Source organism: Eptesicus fuscus, chromosome 1 (assembly GCF_027574615.1).
Source record: "Eptesicus fuscus isolate TK198812 chromosome 1, DD_ASM_mEF_20220401, whole genome shotgun sequence".
Classification (NCBI taxonomy): Eukaryota; Metazoa; Chordata; class Mammalia; order Chiroptera; family Vespertilionidae; genus Eptesicus; species Eptesicus fuscus.
This window is the reverse complement of record NC_072473.1, coordinates 10,513,964-10,528,175: the sequence shown is the minus strand read 5'-3', so window position 1 is coordinate 10,528,175 and position 14,212 is coordinate 10,513,964. Positions and strand designations below refer to the sequence as shown.

The 14,212-nt window shown below is 38.7% G+C and overlaps 1 protein-coding gene across 1 annotated transcript in view; it reads left to right on the top strand.

The window, feature by feature from the left end:
- Nucleotides 1–14,212, top strand: part of ADGRG2 (adhesion G protein-coupled receptor G2) — a 117,671-nt gene that overhangs the window by 26,926 nt on the left and 76,533 nt on the right. Inside the window, exon 2 of the mRNA XM_054720648.1 lies at nt 4,752–4,796. The gene's annotated coding sequence lies outside the window, so the exon portion shown is untranslated. The remainder of the gene's footprint in view (nt 1–4,751; nt 4,797–14,212) is intronic.

Below are 14,212 nucleotides of genomic sequence, written 5' to 3'. Positions count from 1 at the left end.
TTACTTCGTGGGGCCCATCCTACTTGTACAATTGTTTGTTTGTTTGTTTTTCATATATGTATTTTTTAGTGTGTTTTATTTCATTATTGAAAATACAATATAAAAACAGCTTAAATAGAGGAAAATGCTCAGTATTTGTTGCTTCCCAGTGGAAAGAGAAGTTACGAGTTAATTAGAAAAATATCAAGCATGGAAATTGAGGTGGATTTAAGGTTGCAGTAATTATCTAAATTCAGTTTCCCTGATAAAGTGTTTTTGTACAAATGAAGAAAGTTTACCTCTAGTTAACTTTGTATGAATACAGCTTAATGTAAGACTTGCATTTTTGTGAAATAGCAAATTAATGCTCCGAGAAGGAATTAATTGGTATGTTCTTGCATGTGCACTTAACTTTTAAGGTGGTGACTATTTACACCCTAAAGAAAGTCATGCTGCTTTGAAACACCTTTACTTCCAACATGTAGGGTGGAGGGCTGTGGTTGCCTCACTAGGAGGGATGGGTCTGTTGATTATGGAGTCATTCAAAGTGGATTTCTCACCAGGTGGTCTTTAATACTGTTCCCTCTTCTTCAGCTCTGGGCAGAGGTAACCAGCAACATTCTAGTCCCTGGAGTATGTTTGGCAAGTCTCAAGCTAGGTAAGGGGAGGGAAGGGAAAGATGGAAAGTGTAGGATGAGAGAGTAGAAGAAGGGAAGAGACAAATAGAAGACAGGAGAAAGGGGAGGTGAGAAAATAAAGCTTTCATTGCTGCAGAAAAACAGCTTGGTACCAACAGTTGCAAGAGGTCCACCAGCTGTTTTTCCTGGCCTGGTTCATTCCACCTCAGCATGCAGCCTTGCCAGTGATTAATATGTCATCTTTTCGATGTCTCAGAAAGCAATTCCGAAGGCTCTCTCAGTCACTTCTACAATATAATAATGATCAATACCAGTACATTCTTCCTGCTGTTTAATAAATCCCTTGGGCTGTGGTTTAAACCACCTTTTAGATACCATCTCTGCCCATAGCAGAGACAGAGTATACCTAGTTACCATTTTCTTTCTGTGAGTGCCTTGTATACATAGTGGATATTATTCACAATCCATCACAACCTCCATCTGGACAGTGGATTTTTCCCAGTCTGTTCACAGACTATATTTTTAATATGTTCCATCAGGTTTCTGCTCCATATCTCCATGGTCCCTTCTGGCCAGCATTTGTTTTGCTCTTTATGCTTCAGAAACATCAAACTGATTCTGAGTCATGCCCACTTAATGCCAGTCTCTGGCTCCATGTCTTGGTTTAGGCCATTTCCTCGCTTTGGAATGCCCTTTTCCATTTCTTCACACAAAGGGAGTTGCACATCATTTAGGAGGCAGCATAACTGTTACCTCCTTGAGGAAATTTTCCTGGATACATTTCCTTACACTGGATTAGGTGTCCTTCTTTAGAGCTCCCGTTATACCTGTGACAGAGCTCACAGCTGGCTCATATGCCACTTCCATAAAGCCTGGCATTCTGGATTCAGACTCTAATGGTCCTCTTGGCCAAATGCCCTTGTGCAGAGCACAACCTGCACAACCATACAGAGTGGCCATGTTTTTGGTACATAGTAGGCATTCAGTAAGTGTTTGTTGAATGAATTAGCTTTGGTTTTCCAGAGTCATCTCACAGTTTAACTCCTCTTGAAACATGGCATCCAGAACTGAACAAACCATTGTGTGCAGGTAAAGGTCCTATTAGACAGGGTCTCATTAGTAGTGGGGCCACCACAAAGTTCTAGAACCACACTTATTTGTTCCTCAATGGCATACCTACCACTCTTCAGTCAAGAACCTGCATATCCCCAACCATTTCCTGTATATGTCCACAAGCCTAACCTTCACCATCATTTCTATCTGTGCAATTTGCTTTTCCTACTATTGTGGAGAAGTTTCTCTTTGCGTATATTTGTCCCCATTCCCAATTTTTCAAGGCCTCATTTTCTTCTGGTCCTTTCTTCTATGGTATCGGTGTTATTGCCAGGAACTAGGAGAGACTCTGCTCCTTAATTTGGGCCACTAATTAATCATTAGGTTCTAAATGAAGTGGTGAGCCCTCCAGGACTCTGCGTGCCACTGGGTTTGTCTTTGGTTGATCCTGGGGCTGGAATCACATTACCCCAAGGCAGTGGGACAAATGCCTGTGGCTGCTGTTACCTGTGTATTTTGCTCATTGTTTTGTTCATTATCCCCAGGATTTATGGGCCCTGTAGCAGACACCCAGGGCTTCTGAGCAGGCCTCTGAGCACAAGAGTTCTGGTTTTTGGATACAGCTTTTCTGAGAGCTTCCTCTACACTGGAGAGCTCTAAGTACATAGAGATTTAATTTTCTTCCCACCCAAACCACTTGTACAGTCTACTTGTCCCCCCTCCCCCCTTCACCTTTTTTTTTTTTTTCTGGTCATGCTGGTATTGCCCTGGGTTTTAGCCAGCTTGGTAAATAGAGGAAATTGGATGCATTTCTAGCCTCCCTGATGTCATCCTTTGGGGCATTCCGAAACTGGGGGAGGTTTCAGTTAATCCTAGCAATTGGTTAGTTTGCCGTTCTTCTCTGAGAAGCTTCTCTGTTCCTTGCCATGTCTTACATAAGTCCATATGGTTCCTTTTTTGACTTGCCCTTTTCTTTCAATGATGTAAGAAATCCAAACATTGGCAGTGACTATGTTTTGTTACTGGAGTGCTGGTGCTGATCGGATCCTGATTCCTGTCTAGTTTTTTAGGAGATACAGGTTGGTGGGTGTGTGGTGGCGATAGTGACAAGGAGGCATCTGCAGGCTGAAGGATGTATAGTTCTTTAATTAAGTTTAGACCTCTGTGTCCATCAGACATTTTCACATCATTGCTTTTGACATTCTTTTCCACAACTTGCTCAAGTGAGTTCCTGCTCCTCAACTGGAAAGCTGGTTTCTTGGCTCTGACACCAGAAATCCTAGGGCTTTCAATAGAGCCTTTCTAATTGGGTTAGAGCAGGGCCAGGGGAGATGGCATCAGCTGAGCAAGTGATGGCATTACCTCCCAGTTAGCCTCTCTCTGAGCTTGATTTAGGAGCTCCGTTTGGAGAACCTGAATGTCTTGGCTCTCCCTTTGTTCTGCTTTTCTCTGCTAGAAGAAATATATTTAATTGTGTAAGTGAGATATGAATACATGTCTATTTTGCATGGAGGAAAAATTGGGCTTAATCCTTTTCTCCATCACACTTCTATCTGTGGAGCCTTGATGGGTTTACTTCAGGGCATTTTTGGATACAGTCACTATTGTCACTATATAAATAAGCATTATATATATATATATATATATATATATATATATTGCTTAACATATTCTCATATATATTTTAAGAAACTTGATTTTTTTCATTTGACTTATATGTATTGACAATCTTTATATGTCAATACACAAATACATATAGGCCAACTTCATTTTTAAAGAATTAAATATATTCTATAATGTGGCTATACCCTCATTCATTTAACTATTCATCTACTGATTGATACTCAGGATTTCTTTCCCCTCACTTAAAGTTGCAATGACAATGTTTGTATATTTTTGTGTATATGTGTCAATATTTCTGTAGAGACCATCTCTGCAATTAGAATTTTGATCAAAATGTATGCACATTTAAAATTTTGAAACATAGCTAAACTATTCTCTCAAAGTTTACATTTACACCAATAGTGTATGTAAGGCTTCATTTTCCCACATGCTCTCTAACTTTGGATACTAGTAAGCTTTTAACATTTTTTCATCCAGAGGGCAACACATTTCATTGTTACTTGCCTATTTTTCTACTTGAAAGTGTTCCAAAGGATCAAAGAGAGTCTTGTGATCATTTATATTAATAAACTGGATAACTGGGAAATATTAAGTTTGCTTATTTGTGGTTATCAATAAGGTTTTGGAAGAGGCAATGTGCTTGAGTTGTGAAATTTCATAAAAAATATCTATGTAGAAAATCCTTATTCACACAAATGTGGAGTGAAATTATTTCTGTATTCAAGTCACAGTTGATTAGTTTGTTTGATTATTTTAATGTTTTTCAGTTGTTAATTCTACATTCGTTCTACATTGAGCACTGAGACATGTGTTTGTAATTTGTTCATCCTAGAACAGGACAACATGCTTGGCCTTCCTTTTTGTCTTCTTTAAACATTGCTTAATGAAGTTTCTCTGGCATATTGGACTTTAATCTGCTAAGAACTACTCCTTTTGTTTCTCTTAAAGAACACAGTGTGATCAATAGAAACTCACCATGACTCCTTATTTCTTCTTTGAATTTATATTCTGGATTCCTCCTTGAGCATTGAACTTCTGTCATAACAGTCTATTGACTGAAGCCAGGTCAGTTGGTTCCAAGATCACCCTGTAGATGGTTTCTTCTGGCAAATCTTGATTTAAAATTTATTATGTTTATATTTAACATGAGAGGATACCATTGTGTGATGCTGTTAATGAAGCCTGAGACTGAGCGATAACACAATGCTACTAAAACATTTACAAGGTCAGCCCCCAAACTGGCTTTGGCTTGTTTTCCAATTTGTAATATTTCCTTAAGAGCAGGGTTTGCATCCTCTGTTTCTTTTGTAACTCTGCTGCCAAGTTCAAGCCTTGGTATATAGCAGGAGGCTCTGTATGGCCTCTGCTTGATGTGCTGATTATAGTATTGAAGCATTACGGTGCTAAGAAGGTCCACTTTTCATTCATCTATTTTTTTTTTCTTTTCTTCATTTTCAGATTTGTGCAGAATTTCTCCATCCTTCCTTCTGAACTTCCTGTCAGGTAAGTGAGGCTATTTCTAAGAAGTAATGTAGAAATAATGAACTATTTGGTTGTTTTTTTTCTCTTTCAAATTACTCTCCTTCATTCCAAATTCCCACCCCCTTAACTGCTGTATTCTTTTTTGTTTTGCTTTTAACTACTCACTCCCACCCACTTGGAGCCTTCTTCTCTTCAGACATCTTCTTTTCCTTGGGGATTCCATGGCTGAGCCATTTCTTTTCTGTAATCCCACTGTTTTTATAGGTACAGATTTTGAAATGACATAGTGCAGTAAAATCTAGGGAAGGAGAGTGATCATTTACTAGTACATAGAACACTTTGGGATTTTGTTTCACTGTTTCCCTTTTCTTTCTCTCTGGACTGGCTTCCTTATTTCCAACAGCTTTTCTCCTGTTTTGAAATAAAGCATTGAAATGTTCTCTCTCTTACCTAAAGTGTTGTGTGTATGCAGCTTCCAAAGGCTCCTCCCAACCAGATTTCTGCTCCTAATTCCCTTCTACATAGAAATTCTGAAGCCACTATTGATGTATACTTCCTGTTCCTTTGAGACTCATAAATAGTGGTTATTTCTGGGACTTAATTGGTATGAATAATAGAAATTTTATAACAATACAAGTACTTATTGTAATTATTCTAAATTATAATTATTCTATTATAATACTATATAATAAAAGCATATTATGGGGCACAGAGACCTGGGGGCCTCTTCAAGGCGGGGCTGACAGTCAGCCATTTGCTGTTTGCTCTGCCCTGGTGATTCCCTGAGACCCCACCCCTCCCAATTTATAATCCCACCAAAGCTGCGCCCAGAGGCTTTTGCATATGAATGGGCTGGCCTTTTGCAATCTAAAATTACCTAACAAACTGCAGCTGGGTCAGAAAGCCCCAGAACTTCCAAAAGAAGGCCCAAGGCTCCACAGAAGCTTGCATTGCTTCACAGCTGGGCCTCATCTGGGCGCCTCCAAAACCCAAACAAAGAGGAGGAACCTGCAGATCTCTCTGTAGCTCCTGCTGGGTGGCCTTAGGCAGTTGCTGACTTTGCACTTCCTTGGAGATCCAAGAGCCAATGCACCCAGTGGTCAGAGTGAGACCATCCAGATTATAATTCTTCAGATCCATAAGAGACACACTCAGGGGGAAGACTCAGTGAGCGCCAAAGCCCCACTGAAACAAGTCTTGCCCCATAAGGGTGTCTCTAGAACAGAGGTTCTCCCATCACAGACACAACTGATCCTCACAGCCAATTGTCCTGGAGGTCAATTCCTCCCAGTGATACCAACAACAATCAAGGCTTAACTAAAACAAGACTGTGCACACAGCCCACAAAGGGGTGCACCAAGAGTGTCCACCTCAGGTAATTGGGGAGGCTGAGCCACTGGGCCCTATAGGACACCTAGCACACAAAGCCACTCTATCAACTCAGGGAAGCAGCCAAAATGCGGAGACAAAGAAACAGGTCACAAATGAAAGAAACGGAGGAAAGCAAAATACTGGACATAGAGTTCAAAACCACGGTTATCAGGTTACTCAAGAATCTTCTAGAAACCTCTGAGAAATTTAGTGAGACCCTCAAGGATATGAAAAAGGACCAACTAGAAATTAAGTATACACTGATTGAAATAAAGAATAATATACAGAGATCCAACAGCAGACTAGAGGATCGCAAGAATCAAGTCAAAGAATTGAAATATGAAGAAGCAAAAAACACCCAACCGGAAAAGCAAACAGAAAAAAAGAATCCAAAAATATGAAGATAGTGTAAGAAGGCTCTGGGACAACTTCAAGCGTACCAACATCTGAATTATGGGGGTGCCAGAAGAAGAGAGAGAGCAAGATATTGAAAACCTATTTGAAGAAATAATGACAGAAAACTTCCCCTACCTGGTGAAAGAAATAGACTTACAAGTCCAGGAAGTACAGAGAACCCCAAACGAAAGGAATCCAAAGAGGACCACACCAAGACACATCATAATTAAAATGCCAAGAGCAAAAGACAAAGAGAGATTATTAAAAGCAGTAAGAGAAAAACAGTTAGTTACCTACAAGAGAGTACCCATACGAATGTCAGCTGATTTCTAAACAGAAACTATGCAGGTCAGAAGGGAGTTGCAAGAAATATTCAAAGTGATGAATAGCAAGAACCTACAACCAAGATTATTCTACCCAGCAAAGCTATCATTCAGAATGGAAGGTCAGATAAAGAGCTTCACAGATAAGAAAAAGCTAAAGGAGTTCATCACCCACCGCCAAACCAGTATTATATGAAATGCTGAAGGGTATTCTTTAAGAAGAGGAAGCAGAAGAAAAAGGTAAAGATAAAAATTATGAACAACAAAGTGACAACAAATACAGATCTATCAACAAGTGAATCTAAAAATCAAGTGAATAAAAAATCTGATGAACAGAATAAACTGGTGAATATAATAGAATCAGGGACATAGAAAGGGAGTGGACTGACAATTCTCGGGGGGAAGGGGGTGTGGGGGTGCAGGAAGAGACTGGACAAAAATAGTACACCTATGGATGAAGACAGTATGTGGGGGGGGGGGGGCGGTAAGGGCAGAGGATGGGGTGGGAACCAGGTGGAGGGCAAAAAAGAGGAACAACTGTAATAATCTGAACAATAAAGATTTATTTTAAAAAAACTACTATTAAAAAAATAGATATTGGTTATTTCCTTGTCAGGTTTCTGAAGATGAATGACTGCAGAAAATAATTCTAAAATCTATTTACATTTAGCCCAGGAGTGTACTGTAAACTTGTCTTTTAATTACATTTGTATTAATATTTCTTAATTATACTAGGACCTTCAATATATTTATTACCTCATTTCATCTCTACAGGAACCTTATGAGGTAGATCCAGTCATTACCTCCCTGTTTCAGATGAAGAACGTAGGTCCAGAGAGGTTAATGAACAGGCCAAGGTTATGCTGTAAGTGGTGGAGCTTGGATTTGAAGAAAGGCATATGGCTCTACCATTCATGCTCTTGTATCCTATGCTATTCTGCTTGTTTGTGTTGTTGAACACATTTACTATGAACATTGGGAGAGGATCCTGAAGAGTGAAGGGAGAGAGATAAAGTAGGCTTTCATTTTGCCTTGGGTAATTCACACATGGGTAACCACGAGGATGGTAGATTGCAAGTAGGGGAAATTTGGAGATAAGCAAGGGAGTTGAAGAATATAACACCTTTCACAAGGTTTTATGAATATTTATTTACTTTAATGGCATAATTTACTTCTAATCTTGATGTCTGATACTGATTCACTTGTTTTTTTTTAGTAAAACTACTTTTTCCCTTTAGAAAGCACTTAATGCTAATTAAGAAAATCATTTTGCACTGTAAAGACCAAACAAATAATTTTCCTTCCATTTGCTTCTAGAGATGTGAAAGCTTTATATTACAATCATCCTGTCTACTTCACCATTGACTTTACTTTGTGCTATGACAAATTATATACAAAGCTGCCATTTGGGAGTTCATATCCAGCACTTACCAGTTAACCCAGTTTCTGTCGTCTTTAGGACATTGTTTTGTGGGGTTTTTTGTTTGTTTTTGTGGGTTTTTTTTTTCTCTTTCATATGGGATGCCATTTATCTTACTACAGCATTGTTGGCTTTAGTTCTTGGTGACTTGATCTTCCAAAAATGTTGTTGTTGAAGTTCAAAATAATTCATTTTGTCCTATATTTATTCGAATCACCCCAATTTACAAGATTCAAAATTGCTGCTAGACATTTTTGTGAGCATTCCAGAGAATTTTGTAAATAGTCTCATTTGATTTATAAAATGGGTAAAACTGTGAGGACTTTCCTTGTCAGGTTTTGGCACCAGGGTTATGCTAGCCTGGTAAAAATGAGTTAGGTTATGCTCTTTCTCTAGTTTTTGAGTTCTTGTGAGATTGGAATTCTTATTCTTTAAGTATTCGATAGAGCAAATGTGAAAATGTCTGGGCCTGTAGTTTTCTTTGTGGGGAAAATTTTGAGACTTTTAATGGTTATATGTCTATTCAGGTTTATTCTTTCTTCTTGATTACTTCTTGGTAAGTTATATTTTTCTAAAAATTTGCCCATCTTTATCTAGATTCCAACATTAATAAAGTTGTCCCTAAGATCCTTTTATCATTTTTGATAGCATCTTCAGTTAAGTTGCTTTTGAAATTCTTTCTATTGGTTATTTGTTTACACTTTATTTTCATCCCTCTCTTTCCCTCTTCCCTTCCTCCCCTCCTCTTTACAAAGAACAACCTTGGCTTTGTTAATAAACTTTGTTGTTTTATCCCTATATCATTATTTCATGCTTTTATTTTTATTATTTCATTTCTTCTCCTTTGGGTTTATTTTGCTGTTATTTTAAAATCTTCCTGAGAAGGAGCTTAACTTATTAATTTTAAGCCATTCTCTTTTTCTAATATGTACATTTAAAATATAAATTTCACACTAAAGATCATTAGCTCTATCCCCATGTCTTGATTATGGTGTTATTATTATTGATCAAGTCAAATATTTTCTAATATATGTTATGACTTCTTCTTTGACACCTAAGTTATTTGTTTAATAACAATTTAACTTTTTGTTGTGACAACTTGATTGTGTTGTGGTCAGAGAACATTCTCCTTTTCTATTTCCAATTCTGTAAAACATTTTTGAAACTTCTTTTTGGCTTGGTTGGCTTTCATAAATATTCCATGCGCACTTGAAATGATTATGTACTCTATGGGCTTTAAGTCAAGTTGGTTAAATATTGAAATATTCTATATCTTTTGTGACTTTTTAGTTTGAATTTTATCTATTGCTGATACAGATGCATGAATATCTCTCAATATGATTGTGACCTTTTTCTCTTTCTCCTTGATTTCTGTCAAAAATACTTCTTTGTGTATTTGAGGTTATATTATTAGTTGCATTCACATGTAAATTTGTTCAGCTCCCATTGAATTGAACCTTTTATGAATGAACCATTTGATTTATAGGTAATGGTTTAAAGCAGTGGTCGGCAAACTTATTAGTCAACAGAGCCAAATATCAACAGTACAACGATTGAAATTTCTTTTGAGAGCCGAAAACTGACTTCTGCGCATGGGCCACGAAGTTTCAATCGCACTGTACATGCGTGCCTGCATGTGGTATTTTGTGGAAAAGCCACACTCAAGGGGCCAAAGAGCCGCATGTGGCTCCTGAGCTGCAGTTTGCTGACCACTGGTTTAAAGTATAATTTGTCTGATATTAGTATAAACATATTAATTTTCTTTTTATTAATATTGGCATTGCATATCTTTTCCATCTTTTTATTTTCCAACTTTCTTTGTCATGTTCTAGTTGTGTCTTTGTAAATAGCATATTTAGCATATATAGTTGGATTTTGTATTTTTTCCAGTCTGATAATTTTGCCTTTTAATTGAATAATTTAGTCCATTTATATTTAATGAATCATTGATTTTTTAAAATATATTTTATTGATATTTTACAGAGAGGAAGAGAGAGGGATAGAGAGTTAGAAACATCGATGAGAGAGAAACATCGATCAGCTGCCTCTTGCACACCCCCACTGGGGATGTGCCCGCAACTAAGGTACATGCCCTTGACCGGAATCGAACCTGGGACCCTTGAGTCCGCAGGCCGACGCTCTATCCACTGAGCCAAACCGGTTTCGGCGAATGAATCATTGATTTTTATTGTTTAAATTTACCATCTTCTACTTTTCTAACCATTCTTTATTTTTTCTTCTCTTCTTTCAGATTGACTAAATATTCTGAAAACCATTTCCCCTCCTCCATTAGTTAGAAAATTATATAGTTCACTTCTATTTTTTAGTAGCTACTATAGAGATTACAATGTCGAAAGATAATCAATACCTTTAGTCTCCTCTAAGATAATACAAAGATCCTGGAAGACTAATTTTATTTTTCATTTCCTAATTGACATATATTATTTCTTATATGTGTAGCTAGTGATGGACATTACTTTGAATAAAGCACTTTTGATGTTTCTCTTGAAATTATCATGTTTTCTTTGATTATAAAATCCGCCATTATTAACTGGTACACCTAGTATACATTTATATATAGTTTGTCATATTTTTATTCTATCATGTTTCAGTTATCTCTATAAGATATTATTATTAACTAGAGGCCCAGTGCATGAAATTTGTGCCCTTGGTGGGGGGCGGGGGTCCCTCAGCCCGGCCTGCACCCTCTTGTAGGCCAGGACCCCTTGATCCTTACCGCCTGTCTGCTCACTGCTCCTTACTGCTCTGCTTGCTGCTCCTTAGTGCTGCTGTGGAGGAAGGAGAGGCTCTCACCACCGCCACTGCACCAGCCAGCCGTGAACCCGGCTTCTGGCTGAGTGGCGCTCCCCCTCTGGGAGCACACTGACCACCAGGGGTGAGCTCCTGCATTGAGCGTCTGCCTCCTGGTGGTCAGTGCACATCACAGCAAACGGTTGCTTAGGCTTTTATTATATAGACTAGAGGCCCGATGCATGAAATTTGTGCAAGAGCCTCTGCCACGGCCCCTGCCCACTGCAGCTTTGTTCAGAAGGGAGGACATCTGGAAGGATATCCAGTCTAATTAGCATATTACCCTTTTATAATTATAGATGTTTTATATGGTCAGTTAATTTGGATATACCAATATATAGTGCCATCCTTAACTCTGGGCAATGTGGGTCTCTGGCCTGTGCCTCGTGTTTTATAGGTCCTCTGGCCCTTCCTAGTCATATACCTCTCTAGAGCAGGGGTCCTCAAACTTTTTAAACAGGGGGCCAGTTCACTGTCCCTCAGACCATTGGAGGGCCGGACTATAGTTTAAAAAAACTATGAACAAATTCCTATGCACACTGCACATATCTTATTTTGAAGTAAAAAAACAAAACGGCAAAAACACCCGCATGTGGCCCACAGGCCGTAGTTTGAGGACGCCTGCTCTAGAGGGTGAGAAGTCTGTGAGACAAAGAAGACATTCCCACCTGGAACCTCCCTCCCTCTCTCCTAACCCTTGCTTCTAGATCTTGCTCTGGGAATCCAGGACCCTAGAATTCCCTATTGAAACATTATGTACCTATTTCTAGGACCTGCAGGCCTCTTACCCAGGGCAAGCCATGTTGCCAGGTGTACAAAGGATGACACTGCTTTTAGGAGATAGGGGGGTTTGGATATGTGGATTGGGGTATTCATAAATGTGCACAAGGCCTCTTGTAGTTTGAGAAGGAGGCTCAATGGAAGGATAAGGGCAAACTGGACCTCCTTTTAAATTCTTGAGCTGTGTATTACAAATGTTAGGAATGGGCCTGGTCACATACTAACCACTTTCTTTGTTCTTTATTCCTTGTTGCATCTCATATCTTACAACTTTTTCCTGAATATATCCTTTAGGATTTATTTCAGTAAATATTTGAAGGCAACGAACAATGTAACAATTTTGTTTGTTTTCTGGCTTCCATTGTTGCTTCTGAGAAAATAGCTGAATGTCTAACATCCAGTCCTTTGAAGATTAACTGTCTTGTTTTCTCTGGCTACTTTCAAGATTTTCTCTTTGTTGTTGTTGTGTTTTTTTTTCTTTTCAATTTCACTAGCTGTAGATCTCTTTTATTTATTGTAGAGATTATTTGGGCTTCCTGAATCTGTGGGTAGGTGTTTTTCACTAGTTTGGGGTCATTCAGTTATTATCATTTCAAACATTGACTCTGCCCCATACTCTCCTCTTTGAATTTAATTTAAGTACATGTTAAACTTTTCTTCATGTCTTTGAACTTTTCTTTTGTATTTCATATCTGGAGCTCAAGTTTGCCTCAGTAGATTCATATCCTCAGGCAAAAGCAGCTCCTTTGCATAGATTACCCTTCCGAGTTCCTGCTTTGGCTTCACCTTTGGCCTGGTGATTCTTTTCTATCTTGTCAAGTCTTTGATATGTTTAAGAAAAATGCCTTTTTTATTTTCTTTAGCAGAAGGTTTGGTCAAAATAATTTAATCTAACATATTCCTGGAACACTGAAGACATTTTTTTCTGAGATATTTGCTGTATCAGGGTCTTAAGAGCTCAATCAAAATTTAATTATGCTTTTACTAAGTTTCCTGATTCTTTTAAAAAAGTAATGAAACCAAAGACTCTAAAAAAATCTAAAACAACCCTGAATTTCTCTGACTTCTTTGACAGTTGAATGATCTAACTTAATTGTTTTTTCACCTTTTAGTTCTTGCTTTATCTGCACTGAGAACCTCTTCAGTCATCTCCCTTTTTAATTTCCCCTTATGCTAGTCTTGCTAGCCAACACTTAAGACTCAATGTAAATATCTCAAAGGCATAAAGTTTTTTAGAAAACTTAGCAAACAATTATCATATGTCTTATTATTCAAGTAAAAATATTGATCATTGCATTCATCACAGCAGCCATGTTATAATCAAAGTATGCCAGTTGACTAGAGGTAACAGAGTAAATCTCACCCATACCTGTCCTACAATGCTATCAAATTATTTCCCCCTTTTAATCTTATCCTTTATTCTATATCTAAGGATAGATTTATCATTCATTGCCATTCAAGCTTACACTGATACAGATTTTAAAAATATGATAGTGATACTACCTTACCTTATAATAGACAAATATGCAAATTGACCGCACCTTCGCTACGCCCAAGCCACGCCCATCAACCAAGCCACGCCCATCAACCACGCCCACCAGGAAACCGTTGCAGGGAAGCGCCTGCTCCGATCACAGGAGCGAGCCGAACCCACTCCTGCGATTGGGTCGCAGGGAAGCTGGGGTGCGGCGGAGCCCAAGGCCTGGAAAGCCGCCCGGGGCTTTCCGGGCCTTGGGCGCCAGCCGGGTGCGTGCTCCGATCGGGTCGCAGGGACTCTGGGGTGCAGTTTTCACCTGCACCAGTTTTCTACCGGCACTGGGACCCTGAAAGAAGGTAGAAGGCGGTGGCCACAGCCAAGGCCTGGGTCCCCGGTGCCGGCAGAAAACTGGTGCAGGCAGCCAGGTGAATGAAGGTCTATTGCACGAATCTTCGTGCAAATGGGCTACTAGTTTAAAATAAAATTGAAGAGATCTAGAACAATTTCTTAGAATGTTACAAGCAGGGCCATGGCATACAGTCATGTAGCTTGTGCACTATACAATCCTAGATGTTGCCACTTACATAAGAGTCCACAACCATAAAAGGGGGCCCTGGACCAAGATAATTCTGGGATAATCTTTAATGAGAAGTTGTCCAGTGTCAAGGTCTAGATTTCACTATTTAAACTGCTAGCAAATAGTTTTCTCCGTAATTGATACTCTCACCAGCCATCTTTAGCAACTTAAAAATTTGCTAAGAACCAGTAACTATTCAAATCATTTTTATTGATTACCTAGATAGCATTGAGTTAATACAACTTGCACCAGAAGATGAAGAAAAGTTCTAGCTGAAAAGAT